The 25,839-nt window shown below is 44.0% G+C and overlaps 1 long non-coding RNA gene across 1 annotated transcript in view; it reads left to right on the top strand.

Annotated features, from left to right (window-relative positions):
- LOC102166616 overlaps positions 1 to 25,839 on the top strand; it is a 395,732-nt gene that overhangs the window by 81,548 nt on the left and 288,345 nt on the right. The window contains exon 3 of the long non-coding RNA XR_002345296.1: positions 1,616 to 1,855. This is a non-coding gene — a long non-coding RNA (uncharacterized LOC102166616). The remainder of the gene's footprint in view (positions 1 to 1,615; positions 1,856 to 25,839) is intronic.

Below are 25,839 nucleotides of genomic sequence, written 5' to 3'. Positions count from 1 at the left end.
AAGTATACAGACACTTTACATTTTAGTAGAAATTGCTAAATTGCCCTCTGGAGAAATGTCCACAGTTTATATTTATACTAATAGAGTTTTTTCACACACCTCCATCAGTACTGCAAATCAGTCTCTACTGATTTGAATTTATGATGCTATCTCATTGTTAGTTTAGGTTAGTGTTGCTGTAATTTTGAGTGAACTTGAACATCTATCTCTTGAGATGCTTAAAAGCCATTTACCTGTGGACATCTTGCATATGCTCTTTTTCCATTTGAAAAAGCACATATTAAGAGGGCTGGCCCAGATTGGCCCAGCTCAGCAGGGTTACTCTCCCCAAGCTTTATCTGGGGCTCCCTTTCAGCTCCCACAGCCTCATCTTTCTGTTTTGATGTCTCGATGCAACTCTGGCAGTCAAGGAAGCCCCAGGCCATGTATCTGCACCAGCGCACCCATCCGTTTTCCCTGATAAGTGAAAGCTGACTGCACAGTTCTGTGTTTATTTATGGCTTTTCGTCCAGCTACAAGAAGTATTTTATTCCTCTTCACCCAATTCCTGGTGGGGGCTGGTGTGAAGCAAATGTCTTTTCAATTTTATAATACAGCAGATGGAGATGCGAAGATGTGTAGTTGGCTATCTGAGCACCTAGTGAGACAGCTGCCATGTCTATGAGTAGAAGATGTTGTCTGTGTGATTTGATGGAGCATTGTGCTAGGAGCTTGGAGATATGTGCATTTTACTTCCAGCTCTAGCATGGATTTGCTGGGAGGGACTGGGCAGGGTGCACTGCATCTCTCAGGGTCAGTTTTGTCTTCTGAAGGCTTCAGGCCACAGTGAAGTTCTGAACGTGCAGAAAGAGGGGGGGAAGGAAAGAAGGTTGGTAGGAGGAACCTCAGCTAGTAAAGTCTCGGCTGTGCAGATGGGGAGCTCCAGAGTAGAGATTATCCATTGGAGGAGCATTTTGGACAGAAACTGTTGGACTCCGTTAACCCTGTTGTTTGTGCTCATTGTCCGGTACCTGACCTGGCAGACTCTGGCCTTGGTGTGAACACTGGGGTGCATCCTAAACCTGTGCAGCTGGAGGCTTCCAGCTGCCTGGACTCCTTGTGGCTCATTCTCCCTTGAAAGGAGCTCTGGGCAGTGCACCTCCATAGCTACCACAGCTGGTTTGTTTGGGTAGTTTTAGTCAGAATTCAGGGGTTATTCTGGACTCTTTCAAAAGCACTGCAGATCCAAAGACATAATTACTTCAGGATAAAGCAATATAATACTCCTCTGTTTCCAATATATCTTCATTTATAAAATTATTAAAATGGTTTGCTGGAGTAATATGCTCTTCCTTATTTTGGAATATTTAAAAGTATGTTTCTCCTATTGTATACATAATCTGTATGATTTGGTACTCATCTGAATACGAGAGGGGTCAAGTACCAAAACAGTGAGAAAAGCTGATGTTCCCAGGTGTTTATGACAGTAGGGACACAGTAAGTCTAGATATCACAAGAGGAAATAGGCACATGGAATTTTCAGTGGCAACCCTTCTTTGAGTTCTCCTAAGACCCCAGAGCTCCATGTAGCAGACACTTCTGGTGCCCTATATGTTGTGTCCACTTCTGATTTCAGCCACAGCTGTGGAGGACAGTTCTATGGAAGCTCAGATCACCTGGCAGCATCTGACCTGAAGAGCAGCAGTACAGAGTTCCGTTCTGTGTTCTTCTCTCAGGACCTTTATGAGCTTCCAGAGTCTGCTTGGCTCCTGCAGAACCCTCTTGGAAATGTCGAGGTGTTGATGTGCCTGAGGTCAGTCTCAACCAACAGAGGATTGAAGCCTGTGGATGAATGCCCCAGCCCCTTGTCCTTCAGGTAGGCAGTTCTGGGAGGCGTCTGTACTCATCTCTGTCTAATCCTAAGCTCCATGGGTTGGGAGATGTTTGGTAAATGTTTGCAGAGTAAATGGATGTTTGTCCCCATATGTGTTCCCTGGCCACATGGTATCTCCAGCTTGCTCTCAGACTCTCACCTTGCTCCAGTACCACTATCTGTCCTGAGCATCTTGTGAATGAACCAGTACTTCTGGACTTTCTCTCTCACTGCCCTCTGCAACCAATTTCTACCTAAAGTCCTGACTCTGACCTGGAAATTCTGACCTAGTCTCGTGATTAGGATCTATTAGTGAATCATCTTCATCTATCAACATTAAGGAATAGGATTATGGGGGGATTAAATGAAATGATGTATGTAAGAGGGTTTGGCTCGTGCAAGTACACAGTAACTAGTAATCATTGTTATTAAGCACAGTATTCTTTATTATGGGCATTACATAAAATTAAGATTTTTACTCCTATACTGTTCTTACGTCAAAAAAATCATTTAAGGTGTATGACATTGAAAGTCGTATATATGAAAGAATTATTGAAATGAAAATTATCAAGAGTAACATTTTGGAGACTAGGAGATTGTAATATCGTAATTCTAGGCTAAGGATAGTTGAGGTACTTAAGCATCAAATTTAGCTCTGAGCCAACAAAAGGGGGGAAAATAAGAAGCAAGAAACACCTCTGTTATCTCTTGCTCTCATATTTAAGGGAACAAAAGGAAAAAGAAAGCCCCCTTGGTGCCTGAGTAATGAGTCATCATGGGGGACCCGATCACTTTTCTCAATGTTTGCTGAAGAGAGTGGAGTGAGAGCAGGGAGGAAGGGATTGCAGAGGGAATATTTGCGTGTCTGTTTTATACTTTCTGGATAGGAGAAGTTTTTGGACGTGGAATAAGAGAAATAACCCCTTTTTTGGGTCAGAGTGGAAATCATTCCCTTCGCAGTGGTGGAAGTGCTTAGAAGAACCAAGATACTTCCCTGGGCAGTAGAGTTACGAGACTGATCAAATGATGTGTGCACGAGCAGATAATGCTGTGTTGGGGAAGGCCTCAGAGCTAAGGCACGCTTCTCTGTCTGATTGTCTGATTTACTGTCCTTGGTCACCAGTATCAGTACTTACTTCAGGCATCCATCTTCCCCGTGTATTTTCCAATGAATTATTGCTTAGGTTTGAAGTTGTGTCTGGATGATCAAATTGAGCAGTTTGTATCACTGAGGATTTCAGAATACTTCTCTTCTTCCCACCCAATAAATTTCACCTGAAGCACTCCTTGGGGCCCTTCCTCACTGCTGTGGATTTAGTTGTGCCCCCCAACTTCAGATATGGAAGCCCTAACACCCCCCAGCCCCGCAGTGTGACTGTATTAGGAGACAGGGTCAAAAGCAGGTAATTTAGGTTAAATGCAGTCATAAGGGTGAGCCCCTAATCTGATAGGATTCATGTCACTACAGAAACAGACACCAGAGTGTGGCCTCTCTCTCTCTCTCTCGCACATGCTCTCCCTCTCTCTGTCTCTCTGCCATGTGAGAACACAGTCAAATGACAGCTGTCTGCAAGACAGGAAGAGAGCTCTCAGCAAATCAGCTGGCACCTTGATCTTGAACTTCCCAGCTTCTAGAACTGTGAGAAATAAATTGCTGTTGTTCAAGACATCCATTTTATGGTATTTTGTTAGGGTAGCCTGAGCAGGAGAATTTATTCACCCAACCCAGGGACTGGGAAAATTGCACCATCACGGCTCCCAAATCTAGGGTCACCTGTATGATCTCAGGCTTACGTGTTCTATTCCTGTGGTGATCATCTTTGCACCGTTTCCCTAGATGGAGCTATAGCTCCCATGATCTGAAAGCCTCAATTAGAAAAGGATCAGCCCACTGCCAGCACAAGGGAGTGAGTGGCTGAAATGAGGCCTGTGGAGGCAAACCCCTCTCCTGCCTGGGCATTCCTAGGTCTGTTCAGCAGGGATAAGGCTGGGTCCTTGATGCCATTCACACAGTCTTCTCCATGTGTTATGGCTTCTGGAACATTCAAGTCTGTTATTAGTTTCTCGTGCTTTTATATAGGAGTTCCTATGAACAGAGAGAAGGAAAATTGTCATATACCATGTTCCTGCTACAAAGTGTGTGTGTGTGTGTGTGTGTGTGTGTGGTATGGGGTTTATATTCATTGGATATCTGGAAAATTTCAAGGCCCCTTTGGGGATGTGCGTGTCTTGGTTTGAGAAACATGGTTTTATATAATTGTCAAAAAAGAGATTGCTGTCTTGTTGCCTTGACAGAATAAGGTGACATCAACCTTACATGTGTCACAGTTGCCATAAATGCCTACAGTGTGCCAGGTATTATGCTATTTGATTAATATTGTGGCCACCTGTAGAGGCAGAATAAACTCCCATCCCAAATTTAGTTCAGATGTCAAGACTCCTGACACTAGACACACCAAGAGGAATGAAAATATTTATTTATGTAATAAAAAATTCTAGGGTGAGCAGGGCAGGCATCCCAGGCTGGTCTGAAAATGGCTTGGTAAAGCAAGGAAAGGAAGGGGTTTTTATTGTGGTTGGGGGGAGTGGGGCCATGTGAGAGGTGACAAGGGAGGGAACAGTGGGCTTTTTATCAGTGTGCCCAGATGTGAGGCAGAAGCTGACGAGGGAGCTGTCAGCATTGAACCTCAAAAAAACAAAACAAAACAAAAAATAACCCAAAACCTGACTATTAGAGTTTGACTTCTGTTATCTTCGTGAATTTTATTGCAGCACTATGAGGAGGGTTCCAACGTGAGCTCCATTTTACAGATGAGTAATTGAGGGTCAAAAGTATTTATGCGACTTGCCTAAGGTCACAACTTTGGAGACAGTGCCTGAATTCAAACCCCAGCCACTCAGATCTGGATCTGTACTCTTGGCTGCGACATACCCATTTACCAAAGCACCCATCTTTGTGACTCCCAGCCCCAACTGGGACCACTGTGCTCTGTAGCAGTAGTTCATTGGAATGTGTTAATTGAATTGACTTCAGATTATGACTTCAATCCTGAAGAAAAAGAGAAACATCCAACTAAAAGGAATCATCACAGTATCAGTACCCATCTTTTGAGCAATAACCATGTGCCAGGCATGTACCAGGGGCTTCAGAGAGTACCTCCAAAAAGCATGCAAAAGTAGTGGATCACTGCTGCCTTGGAGAATAAAGTTTAACAGGGATGAATGTGACAGTTTGCATTTTGGTTTATATACCAGTTGTGTAAGTAAAACTTGGGATTGACAAGCTGAAGGGCAGTTTCTGTTAAAAAGAACTTTGAAACATTGTGGACTTAACTGTTCACTAAGACAAACCAGTCATGCAGTATGGCTGGCTCCTTAAAAGTAAATGTATTCTCAAGCTAAATTAATGGCAGTTCAGTGTTTGGAGCAAGTGGGGTAATAGTCCACTGAATTCTATACTGGCTCTTGGGTATACTATAAGCAGACAGGAGCTTTAAGTTTTAAGAGGGATGCTGATAACCTGAACTACTTGCGTAGAGGAGCACAGAGAGTGGAGGCCCTGGGATCCCTGCCACCTGAGGGCTGGCTAAAGACTGGGACTGCATTTGGCCCAAGCAGAGTAGATTCAGTGGGTTAGGGGCATCATCTGCTAACCCTTAGAAAGTTATAACTGAAGCTCCACCAGAGCTCGGCTCTATCCAGTTCACTAATGCTGGAACCCTAGCACTCAAAAGATACCTTGTACATCAATATGAGTTTGATGTTAAATGAGTGAAGGGCTGAATCACCTAATGGGTATTCTGGTTGATTCCTTTGGTTACAAGAAACAGAGGCTCTTACATTGCATTTACATTGTTCAAGGTCAGGGGGCTTTACTGTAAAGATACAGGTCAGCACTGTCCAGTAGGACTTTCAGCGATGGAATGTTCTTCATCTGCACTTGCAGTATGGGAGCCATTGTGCTATTAAGTGCTCATTACTGTTGAGCCCTTGGAATGTGGCTAGGACAACTCTAAATCTTTCATTTTAATTACTTTGAGTTTATATCTAAATAGCTAATGGCTACTGTATGGACAAAGCAGATATAGATTTCAACGACAGCATCTGAAAGATGGTTCTGGATTTGGAGTGTCTCTGAGGTCCCTCACCACTTGGCAACTGCCCTCTGTGTGTCTTGTTTCCAATTCCTGAAACAGAGGGAAAGAATCTGAAGGGTCAGGCTCATATATATAGGGCCTGGATTGGCCACCTCTGGGTCATGTGCTCCAGCCTTGCTGAGTCAGTTTTGTCTAGGGATAGGAACATGGCCCTGCAATATGAACTCAGCCCCATAGGCAGTAGGACTGTGGTGAGCAGATCCCCTTAGAAAGGGCGTGAGGGAGTCTGTGGGCAAAACAAGCGGTTATTGGTATCATTAGTAGCGGATAGAGCTTTTATGAGTTTCTAGAGGACAGTGGAGTCCTACAAGGAGGTAGATTGTAACTCATTCGTTCACTAATTGAGACACTATTTTATTGAGCATCCACTATGGGCTAGGCCGAGTGTTAGACCCTGGAGATACCATGGTAGTTGGGACGTATGTGATCCCTTTACTATAATATTAGTGTGTTCCAGGGAAAGGGAACAATAGGATGGATAGAGAGATGAATACGTAGAAGAAGAGACCTATAGAAATTAACTCACATGGTTATGAAGGCTGATAAGACCCATGCTTTTCTGTCTATAAATTGAAGAAACAGGAAAGCTGGTGGTGTAATTCAGTCCGAATCTGAAGGCCTGAGAATCAGGAGGCTGATGGTATGATTCATGACGTTGGAGGGCAGAATATGCATGTCTTAGCTCAAGCAGAGACAGTGAATTCACCCTTCCTTTTCCTTTTTGATCTGCTCGGGCCCTGGTAGACTAGATTATGTCCACCTAAACTGGGCAGAGCCATTTGCTTTACTCAGTTCTTTGATTCAGATGCTAATCTCAGAGTTCCCATCATGGCACAGCAGAAACGAATCCGACTAGGAACCATGAAGTTGTGGGTTCAATCCCTGGCCTTGCTCATTGGGTTAAGGATCCAGCGTTACTGTGAGCTGTGGTGTAGGTTGCAGGCATGGCTTGGATCTGGCGTGGCTGTGGCTGTGGCTATGGCCTGCAGCTGTAGCTTTGATTAGACCCCTAACCTGGGAACCGCCATGTGCTGTGGGTGCAGCCCTAAAAAGCGAACAAACAAACAAACAAAGCTAATCTCTTCCCAAAAGACCCTCAGAGAGACACCCAGAAATAATGTCTTACCAATTATGTAGACATCTCTTAGTCCAGTCAAGCTGACGTGTACAATTATTGCAATTACCTAGCTCATGGATTAACAAGAAAAGCAGAAGATGAAGTAGGCGATAACAATGAAGATGCCATGTCAGTGGAGCAGAGGTACCTAGAGAACATAAAGCCAGAGATCCTACATTAGTCTGGAGAGTCCAGGGAAAACTGCTAGAAGGAAGGACACAGGAATTTGGCAAGTAATAAGGAATGAGGGGAAGAGTAGGCAAAGGCCTAGAAGGGAGAGATTACACATATGTAAAAACCGAAAGGAGTTCTGTGAGGCCACATTTTGTGTTATGAGAGGGTGGTTCCTGATCCTGTAATTTAGTGAACATTGGAATCCATTGCACCTTCCCGAAGATTCGCAGGGCACATGATTGAGGCTTGGAGAAGCCTTCAGTCAAAACAAAACAAAACAGAAACAACAAAACAAAACAAAACACAAAAAATCCACCCCCTTAATCCTATTATATGAAGCATTTGTAAAACTTATTAACCATGAAACTTCTCTCCACCCAATCTGTTCTTAGCATCAGGCAGAACCTGTGGTCCATGGCACACATGCTGAGAATCCATGGACATTTCACTTGTGCCCAGTGGAAGGAGAATATGTTCAAGATAGATCTTGCAGCCCAATCAAATGTGTTTTAGAACTGAAAATAAATGTGAGTCTTTCTGCCTGAGTGCTTCTTGGCACAGCCAGAGTCAGATTCATTAGCCCATGCAGTTGGCAAAGCCCTTGATTTCCACTTGGAAATTCTCCCCTGAGGGTTCACACACATCCCACATGGACTTCACTTTTTCTGCTGCTCTGTGTCCAGTGCCCAGAAATACAGGAACTCAGTTTCCCTTTCCAAGTGTCCAGGTGTCTGGAAATTCTCTTCCCCACAGAGTCTTTCAAGGCCTTGTCTGCAGAAGTACCTTCTGCAAGGATATCAACTGTCCTGGCCATTTTCTTGGTCCTCGGATTAGGCTCCTTTTCTTTCCATATGGATGTATCTTATCTACCAAACTGAGCATTGGGCTTCAGAGTTAAGTTTGGCTTCTACCATTGGAATCAAACTTAACTCCTTCCTTCCTTTGTAACAGTTTTGTTGACGTCACAGAATTAGGTATCCATCACCACAATCAATTTTAAAACATTTGTTACTTCAAAAAGAATCCCTGTACGCATTAGCTGTCATTCCTCATGTTATGAACTGAATGTTCACCTCCGCTCACCACAATTTATATATTGAAGTCCTATCCCTGGGTAGGATGGTATCTGGAGGTGGAGCCTTTGGGAGGTTATTAGGATCAGATGAGATCATGAGGGTAGAACCCCGTGGTGGGATTAGTGTCCTTATAAGGAGACAAAGAGACTAGAACTTACATGCCCTCTCTTTCTGCTTGCGGGCATTCAGCAAAGACAGAGGACATAACTCAGAAGATGATTCTTGCTGAGAACCAGATCATGCTAGCATCCTGATTTTGAACTCCAGCCTCTAGAACTGAAAAATAAGTATCTGCCTTTTTTTAAAGCCACTCGATCTGTTCTATTTTTATTGTTGCAAACCAAACTGACTGACATCCCATTCCCCCCCACCCCACACCCCCAGGACCTGACATCCATTCATCTGCTTTCTGACTCCATGAATTTGCCTGTTTTGGACATTTCATATCAGTGGAAACAAACATAAAATATGTGAACTTTATGACTGGCGTCATTCACTTAGCATGCCATTTTTCAAGTGCCATCTGTGTTGTACCCTGTACCAATACTTCATTCTTCTTTATTGATGAATAATATTCCATTTATGGTTACATCATGTTGTATATCCCTTTATCAGTTGATAGACACTTGGATTATTTCCACCTTTTGGCTGTTATGAATAATGCAGCTATGAATAGTTCTGTGCAAGTATCTGTTTGAACATCTTTTTCCAATTCCATTGGGTATATACCTAGGAGTGGAAATGCTGGGTCATAGGGTAATTCTGTTTTTAATATTTTGAGGAACTGTCAGACTCTTTTCCACAGTGACTATGCATTTTATATTTCCACCTTCAGTGCCCCTCTTGTTTCTTTGATTTATCGTTACCTCTACCAGCCAGCTCACTTGTAAACAGGGGCCTCTTGGTCTATTTTTGATATATGTTTACTTTTAAAAAAGTAAAGTGAAATCTAGTTTTCTTTGAAAAAATTCAAGACGCATGTTGAACTAATTGTGCTTTATCAAAAACAAAAAAGATTTGGCGGGGAGTTCTCTTGAGGTGCATCGGGTTAAGGATCTGGTGTTGTCACTGCAGTGACTTTGGTCGCTCCTGTGGTGTGGGTTCTATCCCTGACCCAGGAACTTCCATATGCTGTGGGCATAGCGAAAAAAAAAAAAAAAAAAAAAGAAAAGAAAGAAAGAAATATTTGCTTGGAAGGTAACAGATGTTTGCAGTTATTGCTAGGTTCACACAGACTATAAACTTCTTGTAGTCAAGGACTAAACCTTACTGATCCATGTTTCTTTCATGGGGTTTAACGAGAGGTTGGGATAAATATGCATTTATTATTCTTCCATTTGTTCATTTAATAATTCATCTAGGCTTATGGCATATGCCTCTATAATGAGGCAAAAAAGAAAGAGAGAACAATCATTTAAATGCCATCATTGGTCCACCATTGTACCCAATGAAGGTGGGCCGGCAGGCAGTAGAGGCGCTCAAGCCTGTAATAGTGAATATGGGCTTGAAACTCCTGGAAATTATTTATGAATAATTTTCAAGGTTTGTTACCCTTTGACAAAGAAAAGAGATGCATGATTGAGGTGGCCAGCTAAGTAGATGGTGATGGCTATGTGGATAAAGAAATGGAGGTCCAAGAGAAGCTTTGAGCAAGGGGACATGAGAGAGTTTGATAAACTTGTCCTCAGAAGACGTTTGTGGGAGGTTTAAAGGTTTTTAAAGAGCAAGTTAGACTCTTTGTCATTTTGCTTTTACACTGCTGACAGCTCTGTGGCCCCTTCGAGGAGATGCTAAAATTTGAAGGTGATGGATAAAGGGGTTTTAGGGTGTAGTGTGGAAGCAACAAAGTCACATATCAGTTGCAAAGCCATGCGAAAAAGGCCAAGATAGGAGGGTGACAGGGTTGGGGACAGTGCAGACAGGGCGCACATGAGCGGAGGTCAGGTGTTTTCGTTTCGTTAGGGCTGCCAAACCATTTACCAAAACAACTAAATTTACTGTCTCTCAATTTCGAAGCCCAGGTATCTGAAATCAGAGTCAGCAGGATCATGCTCCCTTTGAAAGCTCTAGAGGAGGATCCTTTATCACCTTTTGCAGCTTCTAGTGGCTCCAAGTACTTCTTGGCTGTGGCAATATCACTCCCATCTCTGCCTCTGTCTTCACATGAACTCATTTTTTTTTTTTCAGGGTCACACCCACGGCAAATGGAAGTTCCCAGGTTAGAGGTTGATTCGGAGCTATAGCCGGCCTACACCACAGCAACACTAGGTCTGAGCCATATCTGTTAGCTACACTGTAGCTCACAGCAACGCCAAATCATTAACCCACTGAGAGAGGCCAGGGATTGAACCCACATCCTCGTGGATACTAGTTGGGTTCATTATCGCTGAGCCACAGCAAGAACTCCCACATGGACTCTTGCCTCCTACTTCCCATGTCTCTCCTCTGTGTTTCTCTTGTGAGGGAACTTGTCATTGGGTCTAGTACCCACCCAGATAATCCAGGATGATGTCATCCCTGTTTTGAAATAAGGTCACATACACAGGTTCTGGGGGTGTGTATGGTTCCCACGGATGTGAATATTTCTTTTGAGGGACTGCCATTCAACCTACTACATCAGGGAAGACTGTTGATGCAGTAAAAGAGCTGAGCTAAATTTCGAAGTAGTTATGTAGATGTAAGGGCAGCAGAAGTGTCCCAGAAAAATGGGAGGAGGTCCTGTGGGAAGAGACTTTCCAGTCATTCATGGTACCATGATACTCTTGAAGTGTAGCGTGTGTGTGTATGTGTGTGTGTGTGTGTGTTTGTGTGTTTGTGTAGTGCAGTGTAGAGTGAAGAGAAGGGATCAGTTTGCTTTGCATGCAGCTGTCCAGGTTTCCCAGCAATGCTTGCTGAATAGACTTTCTTTTTCCCATTTAATGTTCTTGCCTCCCTTGTCAAAGATTAATTGACCATAGGTGTCAGGGTTTATTTCTGGATTCTCTATTCTGTTCCATTGGTCTGTTTGTCTGTTTTGATACTAGTACCACACTGTTTTGATGACTGTGGCTTTGTAGTATTTCTTGAAGTCTGGGAGAGTTCTGCCTCCTGCTAGGTTTTTGTTTCTCAGGATTGCTTTGGTGATTCTGGGTCTTTTGTGGTTCCATGTAAATGTTTGGATTGTTTGTTCTAGTTCTGTGAATAATGTCATGGGTAATTTGATAGGGATTGCATTGAATCTGTAGATTGCTTTGGGTAGTATGGCCATTTTTACAATATTGATTTTTCCAATCCAGGAACATGGAATATCTTTCCATTTCTTTATATCTTCTTTGATTTCTTTGATTAAAGTTTTATAGTTCTCGGCATAGAGGTCCTTTACCTCCTTAGTCAGGTGTATTCCGAAGTATTTGATTTTGTGAGGTGCAATTTTAAAAGGTATCGTATTTTTGTATTCCTTTTCCAATGTTTCATTGCTGGTATACAGAAATGCAACTGACTTCTGAATGTTAATCTTATATCCTGCTACTTTGCTGAATTTATGAATCAGTTCAAGTCGTTTTGGGGTTGAGTCCTTAGGGTTTTCTATGTATAGTATCATGTCATCTGCATACAGTGACAGTTTTATCTCTTCTCTTCCTATATGGATGCCTTTTATTTCTTTTGTTTGTCTAATTGCTGTGGCTAGGACTTCCAAAACTATGTTGAAGAGCAGTGGTGAGAGTGGGCATCCCTGTCTTGTTCCAGATTTGAGTGAGAAGGCTTTCAGTTTTTCCCCATTGAGGATTATATTTGCTGTGGGTTTATCATAAATGGCTTTGATTATATTCAGGAATGTTTAGGGAAACTTCTGCTCAGTAAATGTACATTGACCTGAGTCCATCCTCTCCTTACTTTTATTTTTCTACTTTAGCTTGTGATTTTTGCTGGGCTGTTGGATGCAATTTAGCACACTAAGCCAATCTATTTACTTGTAGCGCTCATCACTAATAAGAAACAAGATGCTGGCCCCACAAGGGGAGCTGGCCCTGCTTGGTTGACCAAGTCCCCTGCATTGATGATGAAAGATTATAAATGGATCGAGCAGGTTGATGGTGTCAGTTCCAATTTGTTGAGCCACCGAATCATGTTGTCAGCAATTAGCATCTAAAAAAATATGAACTGGAGTTCCCATTGTGGCTCAGCAGAAACGAATCTGACTAGCATCCGTGAGCATGCAGGTTTGATCCCTGGCCTTGCTCAGTGGGTTAAGGATCCAGTTGTTGCCATGAGCTGTGGCATAGGTCACAGACTTGGCTCAGATCCTGCATTGATGTGGCTGTGGTGTAGACCAGCAGCTACAGCTCCAATTCAACCCCTAGCCTGCAAAGCTCCATATGCTGCTGGTGAGGCCCTAAAAAGACCAAACAAACAAATAAATAAATAAATAAAAATAAAAAATAAGAACACACATGCATCACTTTCAGTGAAAGACTGAGAAGCTCTGGCAGCTGCTCTGGATTTGACACAAACTTTTCTCTTACCACTCCTTTGTAGTCATTGCTGAAATTAATGTTTGAACGATTTGAAAATATTTATGAGCCCCTTCTAGGTGTTAAGTACTATGTAAGATGCCAGGGATTTAGCAGGGAGCCAAATAAACAGCCCTTGTCTTCAGAGAGTTCACAGTTTAGAGGGGAACAGACAGACAATGATAATGCATCGAGGAGTGGTAAATTCCGTGCTGGAGAAAGTGGGGGCTCTCTGTATTACCCAGACAACCCACAACAGGAAGGGGCAGAAAAAGGGGAGGGTTGCAGAGGCCCTTTCTGGGTCAGCTCCAGGCCATACTGACTCTTACATCAAGCTGTCTTGTTCAGTGATGGGAATGCACTAGTTTTTAGTCACGTCCCTGGGAACAGAGTTCCCTTCTGAGCTATTCTGTAGGTGTCCTGGCTTTGCTCCACCTCCTTATCCTCTCCTCACTCTCTATTGCCTCCAAGGAGAATAGTCCCATCCCCAACCTAAGGGATCTCTTACAGAGCAGAAGTGCATTTCTCCAGGTCTGTTTATTTATTTGTTCATTCAGCAAAAACATGCTGGCTGCTGACTGCTTGCAACATTCTGTGCCAGCTACAGAGGTTACTACTGATACAAATTAGATAGGAATTCTGCCTTTAAGATGCTTACGTTCATGTCCCAGCAAGGGTAGCCCATGGAGGGGTGGTGATTGACATTTCATTGGCAAGAGGCATTGCTGAAATCACCTGGAAGGTGCTGAGGTTGGGTGTAGCCATGTTAGGAAGAGCAGGGCTGTAGGAGAAAATGTTGAAGCTTAGCTTTGGAGGGAATGGGTGGTGGTCTCTCTTACGTGATTCCTTGTCTGGAGGCAGATTGTCTTGTTTCAGACCACAGCTCCAACCCTGCTTAGCATGTGGTTCTCCCTTGCCTGGCTTAGCCTCACTTTTCTCATCTGTGAGGTGGGATATGAATAGCTCTGCCTGCCTGGTGATGCTGTGAAGATGCGGCCATCTGCACGTAGTGCTCCAGGCATAGTGCCCAACACAGAGTACGCACTCAGTCAATACCTGTTGCCATTAGCCACTCCTAGCAGGAGAAGGGCCTTTCCTGACATTGTTTGCTTTGAAAAGGCACCTATGATTATAAACTAAAGACACTGGAATGGAGGGCTCGGTTTACTATTTCTCCTAGTTGTAAACTTGCCTTGTAGGAAGAAGGGGGAAAAGGTAAGCCATTTCCATGTCCAAAGCCCTGTTAAAGTTTCTTTATTCTTTTCTGGCTTTGGAACTGGGTTTTCTACCTGTTGTTATGAGAATATGGCCTAGAATATATGTAGCCGAGTGGTCCAAAACCCATGGGAACTGTCAAAACTGGGGTTGGAACATAGATATGAAATGACAGGCAGCTTCATGGTGCTGTTATTAAACTTCACAGCTAGAATATTTAAAAGCAAATTATCATGTAAAAATATTCTTATGTTAAACTGGAAATGAAAATGACTTATTTATTTGCTTAGAACAAAATCGTTGGAAGCAAAGTTAGGCTGTTATTTTTTTTCCCTGCCAAATGCTTTGATGTGTTCCTTTAACCAAACAGTTTAGATATGAGTGTTAGTTAAGATGCATCAACCACAGAGGGGTTGTCAACCTCCTAAGGATTGTATTCTTTCAAATGGGTCAGTGAATAGAGAAATAAAATAGGAGTCAGAAGCTTTAATGTTTTAGCACTCAACTAAGAGAATAATTTACTCCCAAGAAGTACAGGTAAGCTAGAGGTAATTGAAACTATTTATAGCAACCGAGGACCCCCCCCCCCCCCCATGTGCCCCAGTCTTTAGGAGCCTCTGTGGGTGTTACCAGTGCCTGGGACTCACCCTGATGGCCACCAGATGTCACTATTGAGTCACCAACACACAGCCCAGGGGGCTGAGAATCCTTCCAGAAGAAGACTTTTAGGAAAACTTCACCTGGCCAAACGATCATTCTTTACTTTAAATACCTGCTGAACTCAGGAGCCCAGGGGCAAGCTTAATTGAAGTCAGGAGAGTACTTAAGAGTATGAAAGAAAAGTAGAGCAGTGGGGAAAAAAATGCAGTATTTACTCTTTCGTATTCTTGGAGATTCTCCTTGTCGTTCAGTTACTTCTGCATGCCTGATCTTCCCCCAATTCCCAGCTCAGAGCCAGTCAATAAAGGTGCCGAACTGGTTAGACTGGCAAAGTTGTAGCATGTCAGAGCAGGAAGGGGCCCTAGGGGTCATCTAGCACCTTGACTCTACTTGGTGTAGGGCACCAAGAGGGGAATGAATTGCCCAAGGTTACAGTTAACTCCTCCAAAAGGTTCTCATTTGACTAAAGTATAAGATGTGCCATTGGTAGGAGTAGTTGAGCATAGTTCCTACTTCCTTGTGCTCTAAGCATCTCTCCAGGCTCTGGGCTCTAAAGAATGAAGCCAGTTCTCAGCTCACTGGAGCTTGACCTCATCTGCATGTTTCCTTGGAAGAGCATCTACCAAGTAGACATGTCTGTGCTGGGTAGAAAGACACTTGTCCTCTACACTCCCCACTTTCTGAGCTCCACCTTTCATCCATTGGGTGCAGCTCATTTAGCATGCTTCTTTTTTAAAAAAAAAAAAATCTTCTTTTTTTTTTTTTTTTTTTAGGGCAGCAGGTACGTGTGGCATATGGAAGTTCCCAGGCTAGGGGTCAAATCGGACCTACAGCTGTTGGCCACAGCCACTGAGAATGCCAGATCCTTGACCCACTGAGCGAGGCAAGGGATCAAACTCAGGTCCTCGTGGATACTAGTCAGGTTACTGGTGAGCCACAGTGGGAACTCCTAGCTTGCCTCTTAATGGCTCCATTTCAGCCAAGGACAGCTTGAGTCTCATTCTCCCCTTTCCCCTCCTCTAGTCCCATGTCCTCATTAGATTTATCTCCCTTTGCCTCTTACTTGTCTTTCCCCACTGCAGGAGAGAGAACTTAGCATCACTGGACTTGTCCGATGCACCGGGCACGTCCACATATTCTTGGAGTTCTGGTGACAAACCCTGGAGAAGAGAGTCTGACCATTACCACATTTTCACAGGTGAGAAATGCCCAAGGTCCTGCTAGTGAGGAAGTGTGTAGTGTACCCAGGGAGGATTTCCATGGCCCTGCTTCAAGTTAATGAAGCTTTCTTTTCCTCCCAGGCTCTCTTTGCATTTTAAATGGGCTTACAAACCCCAAGAGGGAGTCAGGTAAGAATTCAGGATTCCCTTGTCTGGACCTGACTGAGGACAGAGGTTTTTAGGGGTAGAAGACATCAAAGAAGGGAGCACCCGTGATTCCCCCCAAGGGGTCCTCCCACAAGACGGGCTCTTTTCTATGCTTGGAAAGTGGTTAGATCCTGGTTGGGTCGTGTATGGAGAGAAATATTCTTCAGCTTCAGCCATCACTTCATGGTGCCTTTTCCCAGACATGTTTAGAACCGCTTGCTCTTATTTACCATGTGTTCTTTCAGGGCTTAACCTCAAGTTAATCAGAGGCTTCCTCTGCCAGATGAGGTTAGACGAGCTTCTTTGTCATTTCTGCCATCTTCCTCTCTTCCCTTGTCTCTATACAGGAAGAAATAACCTATTTGTCTCATTTTGCTACTGTAGTTCTTAGGAAGTCTGATCCAAACAATGATTTGGTGTGCATTAGGAAAACACTTCTTCATCTGTTTTTGCATTTTCAAGGTCTACTTTTTATTTTCTCACAGCCAGTGATACAGAAGGGTTATGACATCATGAAGATAAAGGAAAACACACACCGATGACTTCTAGCATCTTTTATCATTAGCTTTTCCTCCCTAGCAGACATGTCTTTAGAGTTTCAGGACATTTATGTTGTTTTACGCTTCATCTCATTTTAAGGCTTTCCTTCTTATTTCTGGGCTATTTCTTCATGATATAAGATTTAATTCTGCTTTTTCATTTTTGAGTATTTCATTTCCCTTTCAATTTAATCATCCACTCAGCCTAACTTATCAGGGTGGTTTATTCTGCTGGGGGGATTGAGTGTTCATGAGGACACTGTTCTCCTTGCCTTTTTTCTCATTAGTTTTTCTTCCAGTGTGGGCTTTGGAGTCAGCCATGCCTGGGTTCAGATCTTTGCTTTGCCTCTTACTGGGTTGTTTGAACTTGGAGTGTAACTTCTCCCCTCTGCATCTCACTGGAATAGAGCCAGGTTCAGGAACACACAGATTCAGACTGCTGGGCTGCCAGGTCCTGGTGGTGCCTCAGAGTCGCCGCTGGGCATTGTTGTGGGGGACATAGGGGAGTGGGCTCAGATCCTCCCCCGGAACCTAGCATGTGAGGGGCTGGGGAGTGTCGGAAGTGGTGGTAACTGAGTGCAGGAACGCTGTCTCCCCCAGGGTGAGACTCTTCCTGAGTCCAGCTGTTTCCGTGCTCTCTGCTTTTCCAGCATGGGTCCCATTAAGTCCTCATCCCCATTCTCCCACCCCTGTCCATCCACAGTCTCCACAGCAGCTGCTTTGACTTGGGGCCCCAGTGGGCAGGAAAGTCAGTTGGATGGATCTGAAACACCTCATGTGTTGTGTGGCACTCCGTAAAGTGCTTGTTCTTTTTGATGACCAAATCAGCCTAACAATATGTAAAGAATACTTATGTATACCTAAGATCCTTTCAGTTGAAAAATGTTACCCACTGAAAACACCATGGTGGATCTTGCTGTTTTTCTCACCAACCTATGCCTTTGAATGGAGGTAGTCACCTTAGTGTATTTGTCTCACTATTCCCCATTCTGAGCATAGTGGTACGGGCTTAATAAGTATTGATTGAATGACTAATTATAAGGCTTAGATTCTCGGCTCAGCCTACTTGATCTTGGGCAAGTTGCTCAATTCTCTGAGTCCATTTTGTAGATGATTGATGATTATCCCTGAGTTTTAGGTCAGACTCTCTAGGAGTAAGTAGCCCCCACATTGTGGGTTTGGGTTCCAGTGACTTATTAAGGATGTGCTTGCACCTTGGGAGGGAAGCAGAGCAAGGATGTGATCACAGGCTAAGTCCTTCAGGGGAATTCTGGGGTATGGATTAAGCCTCCTTAGTGGTCCCCATCTGTGGCAAGAGGGCTGGGCTTTTCATATTCCTGCACCTCAGTTACTGGCTAAGGACTGACTGGGGTGAAAGGGGGAAATATAAATTCCTAGACACTTCTAGCTCTCCACCCAGTTGGGCAAAGTGGTCTCCAGTGGCCTGAGGGAAGTCTCCAAAAAGAGATGCAAAGTGTGTATGAGAGTAGAAAGGCGGGGTGCTGACATGGCTACATCTTATCTACGTTTCTGATACACTGGTATCAGTGAGAAAATATGTGGAAATGCTTGAAAACTGTAATGTTCGATTTCAAAGTAAATGCTGGCTTTTATATTAAATGAATTGTTTATTAAAAAAAAAAGGCTTGTGCATCTAGAAAGACCTAGAAAAATAATGTTTGCATTAATTGCACATTCTGGTTCATAAAGTATCCCCTTTAGATAAGATTTCATGTCTTTTGAGAACTGGTAATCCAATACCTGATTTCAAAAAATTGTAATTTAAATTAATGCTACAACTACAGGCAAGACAATTTAATCTCTGTTTGATGCTTCAGAAGGCATTTCCCAATCTTGTAAGGCCTCAGGGTCGTGATTATCATTGTATGGTAGACACGCAGAGCTGCAGTTAACACTCTGGGTTGGGGGATGGGGAAGTGGCTTCTCCTTTCTCTTTTGTTATGGAAGAGGTGCTGGCTGTTGCTGTATTTACAATTGGCTAAATATTGGAGCGCTGACAATTTTGGGGGCCCAGAGCTTTGATTTTCTTTTAATTATTTGGCTGCGACAGGCTGAGACAGGGACTTTTACCTGACTTAATTAGATGGATCTCAACTCTAAGGAAACAGACTCTGTGACATGGGTAAAGAGGATTTTGCTTAGCAGTTTCTCACTATATCAGAAACAAAAGCCTCAGTGCAGCTATGCCTTAATATACACATGGCGTCTTATATCACACATAGGTTATATTTTAATTGTTATTTTAGTTGTTATCATGTAGGGAGCAATACATTTCTCCCCTGGGCCACGGTGGCCAAGGTGGGGTGTTCCTTGATGGACTCTTCTGTGACCTTATCTATTGCCACCTTTTGCTGTAGATGTTCAAAACATCCTTCCTCTCCCACTACCACCTGTTTTGAAATCCCACTATTGATGCATTTTTGAGCTTCTGCCACATCTCCTGTATTGCAATAGGCATATTTGGGCATGCAAAAAAACAAAAACCAAAAATCCCGTAAGACTCTCGAAGGAAATTGTGAAGAGGAAAAGAATTCTTATTCAGAGCCATTTAGGAATGGGAAGCAGAGAAGGGAAAAGAAGAGGGAAGACCCCCCCTTGGGCCCATTTATGTTTCATGAAGACCAGGAGCACTCTTGCAGAATATTCTAAGATATCTTGAGCTTTTGAAATTGCCCCATATTTGTTGTTTCCATTATTTTCTTTCTGTATCTTTTACTTGTCATCAATGGCTGGCAGTAAAACCAATTCACTCGTTGGATTATTCCAGAGACATTTGTCATATACTTTCTGGGCCAGGTACTGTGCTGGGCTCTGAGGCTGTGATAGTATCTCAGACCTGGCCCTGTCTTCAAGCCTCTAAAGAGTGAGACTTGAGACGGATACTCAACATCCAAGGACAAAAACCCTCACTTATCAGGGGGAAAAGACAGTGGCCATGAAGGCAAAGAGAAGGGGGGAGCAAAATGGAGGAGGTTAAGAGATGACTGTCTTAGACAGTGTCCCTAGTGAGTGCAGACCCCGGCCTGGTGAAGCAGGCGACAGGAGCAGAGGAAGGAAGAGCAGAGCCAGCTGACTCCTAAAGGCACCAGGAAATATCCATAGACAGAAACACAGGTCTGGCTGTTATCTGGGAGAAAACCAAAGCATTTCCTTATAGAAAGTCCTTGTGGGATCATGTGCTGTTTTGGTGAAAGACTGAATATACAAATATACAATAATAATGATCAGATCATATATAAAAACAGAACCCTTCCTACAACTTCTACAGCAACTGGCCTCAAACAGCCAGGACTTGTTCAGTGACTGCCAGCTTCCCTAATTCCCGTTTCCAACTTGGGACCAAACAGAGGGAGTCAAATCTGCTCTCCTAACCAATTGCATAGGATACCCTGTCTACCCATAGCTTCCCCAGGCCCAGAACCTACAATCAGAGCAAGCAGTGGTGGCTGACCCCCACTATAGCAAGCCCTGCTTGGTTTTTACCCGAATGGTTTTCCTTTATTTCCACAGTGTTTGTTATAGGGTGTATCGAAGCATGGACACAAGTGCTGATATTGCTGATATCCACTAACCACTCAGTTAACTGTTCTTTCCTGATGGAGCACCCCCATACATTGCCAGCAACATGCCTGGAAAACACCCTCTTCTCTTTCAAGGTGCCCACCACCCTGGCTGCAGGTGGAATGGACCTTTATAAAATCCATTACACTCAGGCTAGGGAAGAACATCTGCAATCTTAAGGGACCTGGAGAGTTTGATTTCGTAGCAGGTGAGCTGCTGTGGCAGGGGCATGACTGTCCTCCAGTCTCAAGCACAGTGACTCAAAGACGTCTTTGAAAGCTGTGCAGAGAAGACCAAGGAGGGAAAAGGATGCCTTTCAAGTGTGGAAGTCTATTTTTTTTTTTTTTTTTTTTTTGTCTTTTTAGGGCCGTACCCAAGGCATATGGAGGTTCCCAGGCTAGGGGCTGAATTGGAGCTGTAGACGCTGGCCTACATCACAGCCGTAGCAATGCCAGATCCAAGCTGCATCTGCAACCTACACCACAGCTCATGGCAATGCCAGATCCTTAACCCACTGAGCGAGGCCAGGGATTGAACCTGTGTCCTCATGGATACTAGTCAGATTTGTTTCCACTGAGCCGCAACAGGAACTCCCAAGTATGGAAATCTAGTTCCAACAGTGTTCTCCTCCAAGAACGCTTTGTGATAACAAAGTTCTTGATAAGCTATGTGCAAATTACACTCCTGTAAATCGGGTCCTACTTCCCCTATGATCTACACTTTCATTTAAGTGCTGATTTATCATCATTTCTTCCCCTGGCAACCATTCTTACGACTTGCCTCTTAGTTCTAGCCTCTCTGGCAGATAATTAATGAGCTCTTAATACGGCTTATGGGCACCAGAGAGAACACACTATTTAAAGCCTTTCAGAGGAATTTTTTTTTTTTTTTTTTTTTGGTAAAGTTAAGAATCTGTTTGTCAAGAAAAAAAAATCACATGCATTTGCCAAATGTTTCCTTTTTGAACTTGTGGACTGTTGAAAGGTAGATCAAGATGTTTGCTTGAATTAGGATACCTCAGTCTAGAGGTTCAGCTACCCAGCAGCCCCTGAAAATATTTGGGGTGGGAAAGAGGGTCTCATTGAAAATTTTTTATCAATTGATGTTCTTTCTTTTACTCACTTGTTCAACAAATACTTACTGAACACTTATTATGTGCTAGGCCCCTCTCGGCTCTGGGGATATCATGGGGAGCAAGATACACATGACCGTTGTGTTTGGGGTGCTGCTCATAGCCTGTTGGGGTAGATATGAGCATATAATTATGCAGATGATTAGTTCATGCCACTTTTGATAAATGCTACCAAGGGATCAAGGAGTGTGGCTAATGAGGCCTGAGCTGCTTTGGGGGAGGGAACGTGGCCAGGGACTTGATAGTTAAGCTGAGCTCCAAGGATGAGTTAGAATTTTTTTATGATTTTTATTTTTTCCATTATAGTTGATTTACAGTATTCTGTCAATTTCTATTGTACAGCAAAGTGACCCAGCCATACGATGAGTTAGACTTAACCAGCAGAAAGCACTCCAGGCCAGAATAGAATGTGCAAAGGCCCTGAGGTGATAAAGAGCCCAGCCATTTCAAGGGACTAGGAGAAGGACTCTGGGAAGTGCACTCTGAGTAATGCAGGCAGAGTGGGAGAAGACTCCGTGTTGATAGTTCTTGTGGACCAAGTGTTTTGAGTTGTATCCTTAGAACAATGAAGTTCTAAAGCAAGGAAGTGTCATGTACCTTTTAGAGAGAGGAGTTTGTCTGTACTTTGGGGAATGGATGGAGGAGGTAAGGAAGGGACCTGGAGGACCTCTTAGGAGCCCATAGCCGTTGTCTAGGATGCAAGAGGCGATGTGCTGTGGTGGTTTTATCAAGCACAGTCTGCAGGAGAACTGGGTAGTGAGTGTGAGGACTCGACTCAGTCCATTTCACCGAAGAGAAGAGAGAGGTCCAGTGGTCCAAGAATGGTTAGAGGACAGGCTCCTCCTGGAAATAGAGGCCCACTCCTAAGTGCAGCACCTTCATTCTAGCTGGGCTCCACCCCAGGGCAGGCACAGTTGTGACACCCTGACAGCCTGTTCTCAAGTTCCCCCAGCAGGCTTTGGAGAGAAGGCTTTCTGTAAGTTCTCTGACTTGGAATTGGGATCAGGAATGTTGGTCTCTGTAAGTAGGCTTGATGACGAGAATCTTCCAGATGCAGGCTCCAGTGTTCAGGGGAGTATCTAGGTGTCTAGGGTCTCCAAAGCTTGTCTTCATGGGCCCTCCATCAGACACCAGCAAAGAGTTCTCTAGTGTCAGCAGGCAGAGGAGTCTTTGGGGGAGAAACTTCCTCAAATGGCAGGCTCTTGGGCCCTCTTTTCAGTGATTTTGTTTAAGTCTATCTGGTTTATAGGCTATCTGTGACCCCTCTTCCTTGTTTCTAATGCTGATGGTCTTTAAATTACTTTAAAACTCTGGAAACTATTGTCCTAGAAATTTAGGCCTCTAGGATGCTGGCTTACCTGAGCTCAGCAAAGAATGATCTCTCCTTTCAGCCACTTACCAATGCTAGGGAAATTCAAGAGACCTGGTGAGACTCCTGATTTGGGGGCTGGCTTAAGAGACAAGACTTAGTTTTCTTGCTCCCCCAAATTGCCTACTTCTGAGAATCATCCAGTGATTCTGACTCGGCATGGCCAAAGCATCAGCGAGCTTGTGCCTCAGGTGATCGTTAGGATTGGGTAGGTCGGGAACCTTGGTCCTGGAGGCTTCGTGGCAGCTCTGGCTCTCAGAGAGCCCCGAGTGTTTTCAAGGGGCCTCAGACAGCCCCAGGTGTCTTCATGCTCTTTGGTTCTGAGAATTCTGCTGGACCCTGGGTGGGGTCTGATGTGTCTGCCTGGCTTTGCAGCCAAACCAAGGCAAAACCTGTAAAGGAAGTCATCTCAGGCTCAGAATAACCAGCTGAAATGTGTCACCCATTTCTGAGTGTCATCCTCAGACTAGCTTCAGCAAATCTGGGAAGTGAACAATTTCAAAGTGTCATTTAATCCAGAAGAGCCATGTCCACTCGTTCTCTGGTGGAACTAGTGAAACGTGGGGCAGATGCTTTGATGGTCTTAGGAAAAAGGGAAAAAACTCCTTCTTATGCTTGAGTGTCTAGGAAGCAAGGATAGGGATGCTTTGAGTCACATCTGCCCGAGAGGTGTACCTGAATTTGCTTTCCATTTTTACCTTCCATAGTCAAAGAAGGCCTCCAGAGTTCTATGGGTAAGATTTGGAACTAGGGATCTAGGAAGTTCAGGTGAATTGGAGTTTGTCCATGAAGCTTGAATTAAGCTCTAAGGCAATGGCTGCATGTGAAAAAAAAAATAAAAAGTTTTAAAAGTGCCTCCTGGCCACACCCTAGGCTAATCGAACCATGATCTTTATGGGAGGGGGAGTGGGGAGCTGCTATATTTTTACAAGCTCCCCTGGTGACAGTAATGTGCAGGTTCTTGGGGTCTGTGAGTCTCGGGGGATGGAGGCCATTTTGATGCCTGGGTGTTAGGGGATTCAAAGGAGGCAGGTGCAGTGTTTGGGGACTCCAGAATGAGGAGGGAAGCGTAAGTAGGGCCAGGCTGGGGTATGAGGGTTTTGCCAAAGGCCAGAACTGACGCTTATCTCTGCCAGACATACAGCTGCAGGGCCATCCCCAGACCTGGTCCTTGGAGAAGAAGACTGTGGTCATGCCTTGGCAGGGATGCCTGGTAGGCTTCCTATGTGCGAGGGACTTTGTTTTAGGGAAGTCCTCTGCCTTCAGCTCCTTTCCTCGGTTTCCTCAAGCCTGTTACTCATCTGCCTAATGGGATCTGTTAAGCACTTCGGGTGGTCAGGCAGTTGATGGGGAGTCTGGAGTCTGCAGGATTCCTGGTGCTAAAGGTTTATAGCTCCCAGTGTGGCTGGATGTCTTGGCAGCCCCACACTGGGGAGGGCATCATTAGAAGCCACAGTCGAGTGGAGAGCTACTGAGTAGCTCTAGGAGGAAGTGATGTGAGAATTGCCTACTGGTCCAAGAAACGTTCTCTGAGCTCCATTGTGGGCCTGGGTCTGGGGATAATATGTGGGCTGGGAGAGGCAGGGCATGGCTGGGGGTATGGAGAGCATCAGAGGGGGGGAGGGCAGATGTGGACAGCATTTGCTATGGGAGGTGAGCTCCTCTTTGCTTTTGCAGTGAACTGACTGATCTTTGTAATTACTTTAACAGTGGGAAGGGGAATTGACAGGTGGTTTGGGACTCTGCATTGCTACAGAGACTGACTGAGCTTTGGGCTCAGAACCAAGCATCACCTGAACAGAGGTTTACAACTAGGTTGGAGACTGAAGAATCTTAGATTCTTCCTCCTTCTACATCTGGTGGCTTTTTTGAATTCTAGAATTAGATTAGTTCAAAGGAATATCCTTATTCATTATCAAATACTTATTGAACACCTGTTTTGTACCTAGCACTATTCTTGGTTTTAGAGATTCATCAGTGAGCAAGTAGACAAGAATCTGCTTTTACAGAAAACAGACACTGGTCATCAACCACTCAAATAAACAGGTGTACATGCTGTGACAGATATAACAGGGCACGGGGAGACAGGGGCAGTGATGTCCTGAAGATAGGAAGGAGCTAGCCCTGGGAAGGTCTGAGGGAAACATATTCTTCCAGGTAGAGGGAGCAGTTGGTCTGAAAGTGCTAAGGCAGGCATGAGCTTGGAGCATTTGGAAAATAAAAGGAAGAGTGCAGGTGTGGCTGGGGTGAACTGAGCTGAGAAAGTGAGAAGGAAATGACTGTGGTGAAACAGCAAGACCAGATTATATAGGGCATGGTGGGCGCAAGTAAAGGGTTCGAATTTTACTTGAGTGTAATATGGTGACACTGGGAGATTTTACATGGGAAAATGACATGATCTGATTTGTGTTTTTAAAGCATCACTTTGACAACTGTATTAGTTTCCTAAGGTTGGCATAACAGGAAAAATTTAAGCCACACACTGATTGGGTGACTTAAAACCCAAGTAATTTATTCTCCTACACTTACTTCTGCAGGTCAGAAGTCTAAAATCAAAGTGTCAGCAAGATTGCTTCCTTCCAGAGGCTCTGAGGGAGAAATTATTCCAGTCTGTCCAGTTTCCAGTTGTTGCCAAAATCCTTGGCATTCCTTGGCTTGTAGCTGCATTACTGACACCTCTGCCCCCATCTTAATATGGCCTTTGTATGTGTACCTTCTCCCATTCTCTTCTAAGCATGCTTGTCATCGGACTTAGGGCTCAGTCTAATCAAGGACAATTTTATCTTGAGGTCCTTGATTATATCTGCAAAACATTTTTTCCAAATAAGGTCCATTTTCCCCCAAATAACATTCACAGGTTCTGGGTGTACATGCCTCCCAAAGGGAGGCTACCATTTAGCCCACTACAAGTACTATGTTAAAAATGGATCTAGGCTAAGATTGGGGAACAGGATGCTGATATTGTAGCCTAAGCAAGTAATCACAAAAGCTGGGACTAGGATATTACTGGAGCAGGTGTGAATTTTGGCTTTACCCTCTTAGTAGCTGGGTGATCCTAGGCTCTGTAAAGGTTCTGAGTCTTAATCATTTCCTTGGAGAAATAGGAATA

The sequence above is a fragment of the Sus scrofa genome, chromosome 6 (assembly GCF_000003025.6).
Source record: "Sus scrofa isolate TJ Tabasco breed Duroc chromosome 6, Sscrofa11.1, whole genome shotgun sequence".
Lineage (NCBI taxonomy): Eukaryota > Metazoa > Chordata > Mammalia > Artiodactyla > Suidae > Sus > Sus scrofa.
Note: the sequence above shows the minus strand (reverse complement) of the source record. Positions and strands in the feature narration are given on the sequence as shown.